This window comes from Sinocyclocheilus anshuiensis, unplaced genomic scaffold (genome assembly GCF_001515605.1).
Source record: "Sinocyclocheilus anshuiensis isolate Anshui unplaced genomic scaffold, SAMN03320099.WGS_v1.1 scaffold805, whole genome shotgun sequence".
NCBI lineage: Eukaryota > Metazoa > Chordata > Actinopteri > Cypriniformes > Cyprinidae > Sinocyclocheilus > Sinocyclocheilus anshuiensis.
Window position 1 is genome coordinate 409194 of NW_015540884.1, and position 2879 is coordinate 412072.

Genomic DNA, 2879 nt, shown 5'->3' on the forward strand with positions numbered 1-2879 from the left:
TAATTCACCATTAAAATGTCAGTGAGAGTCTTTGCTCATGAGTCTTTCAACTTGTTTTTACATAATGTCTTGAAAATAAAATGGCTTGTCGAAAGCTTGGATTAATGAGCTTTTTAAAACTTGTGGATATGTATCTTAATGTTGTCTATATTTTTGTGTACACAGGAAAAAGACAAAAAGCAAGCATAAAGGCGTTGGGATTGGGATCACGAACTTTATGAATTGTGGTAGCTACAAGTGATCACACCGTGCTGAGTACACTATATAATACAGGACAGCCTTTGTTCCCAAACAGCCTACACACTCCTAATCCATCTGTCCCACCAACCCCCACTCCTTAGCTGCCCGTTCATGCTGATTTAGGAAAGACGAGAGTGTGACTTCAACCCTTCAGTCCCCAGGACATAGTTTCCCGCAGGAACCAATTACAAATGCTCCTTGTTGTACCTTTCCACACCGCTGCTCCACAGTTTTCCCAATCCACGATCCAGGAACTAAAATAGACCAGTCCTTGCAAACCACAATGTCATATAATAACTTAATAATGTGAACACAACAAAATTTCTTCAGGCTTGAAGCCGCTTTAAGTAAAATATTATAAACCCATAACAGAACATTTTCTCCTGAACTATGCTGGAACTTCTCCAGAACTGAAGTCACATCTCCTTTAATGATTTTTGACATGGGATTATGTGACACAATTTCACCTGCCATTTTTGGCATATTTTCAAATGAATGTATTTATTTATTTATTTTCTTGACACAAAAGAAGTTCTTTTGCCACATATCAAGACAATTTCAGTTGATTTTTCTCTTCATTAAAATTGTTACACTACCCCTAATCACTTGTACTCAGACAATAGTAATATTTTATAGAGATTAAAATATATATGAAACAATATAAGAATAGAATATAACTCCACACTAATTGTCAAGAAATAGCTTGGGATTTTTAGATCATTTTAAGTAAACAAAGTATTTTAAGTATGCTATTATTTTAACTAGCAACATCAGAAGAACAAGTTAGTCTCAATTCATTCATTCTTTGAAGTAAACACTAGATTTGGCAATATTGAAAAAATAAATATTACACATTTTTATCTAACAATGTCAACTAGAGTAATCTGCAGCATGAATGAGAGTTCACTTTCAGTATTCTGTCTGCAGAAACTGAGCGTAGTGTTTTTGTCAGCATCTGATGATTTCAACATTACAGAAAATACCATGACATGAATGGTGACACATTCAGACCTGTGATAATTGATGTTTGTTGATCAATATCTGAATCATGTACAGAAACACCCTCATCTTCCTGATCCTGCTGCATTCAGGTATGGTTTGTCTTTTTTTTTTTTTTACAGATTTTGTAAGCTTTTATATGTGAATCTTGTTATTTAGTGAGACACTAAATTGAGCAGCACATTCAGCTGATAGTATGTACTATATAAAGATTAATATTCTTGGTTGTTCCTTTTTTTCCCCAGTGGTTTGCATTGTCACTACTGTTGAGCAGTTGACTGAAACAACTGCAATGACGTCTGTGAGCACCGAGTCTGACTCCACACACACAAGAGCTGTCTTCTTCATCCACATTCATGGACCTGTCCACTACGGATCAGCCCAACAGCTCTGTCAGTGAACCTACTGAAGAACCACAAGGTTTGACATCAGGGCAGATCGCAGGTGTAGCTGTAGGATCCATCGCTGGGGTGGCAGCTCTGGGTACGTGGTTAACGAATGTTTGCAGTTGCACATAACACTTTCTGATTTACTTGTGCACTATGTCTGTGTAAGATTTTAAATCCAGATCCATTCTCCTAAATGCAACAATACAGATTTGAAACACTGTCTTTTTAAAACCCATTAGAGGATGTAGAGCTGCATTTACTTCAAGATGTCTCTTAACAGCCTATAATAAGAGCACACATACGGCTTTATAAAAAACTGTTGTTGTTTAGTGGGTAAGATGCGCCATCTTTAGGTAAACTGACCAACTTTAGGTCCAAACTTTTTATTCTAAACTTTTTTAATCAGAATAAAGTCCTTTTTATTAATAGGAAAACTGATGTTTATAGGGAAGTATGCGAACCAGTAACTTTACCTTCCTCAGACTGTTTGGTTTATTTTGCCTCATGGTCACCATTTGGGAGGGAAAAAAATACCTAGCTTAATACTTCAGGGCTAATTGCATGCCAATAAAATCATGTGTATTCAGAGTCCACACTGGATGTACACAAACATGACATATCATTTTGTACTTTCTATTATGTAATAATATTAATAGCAAATATACAGCAGTTGGCAAGCTAATATGCCAAATCTATTAATAACTACAAACTAGAAAAAATACCTGTAATCAAACTACTTATTGCAGTATCAAATTTAAATGGTAAATGTAATCATCTGCTTATTGCTGTGTAGGAGGAGGGATATACGCTGGACTGACGTACACTGGCAAACTGGGTGGCTAATTTGACTCTATAGCTTAACCCACTTTATTTCATCATACCATAATCATACGATTTTTTAAATACAAAATTTGCAATTGTTTTTGCAATATTTGCTTATTATTATTTTTCAGTCTATATATATATATATATATATATATATATATATATATATATTGTATATATATATATATCCCCTGACAAAATAGTATGGTGTCCCTAGAGTAAAGTCCACAAAGTGTCCACTCCACAAAGTGTCACAAATTTTCTTTGTGCCAACATAAGCAATACTGAGTTTGTATTCTGGAAAAACACAAAGCACTGGATGGTATGTGTGTGTTTGTGTATGTTACCACAGAGTTTGTGAGTTATGTTAGAATGAACTGATAGAAACAGCACATAGAAGGCAGAAATATACATCAGAGTGTTAAG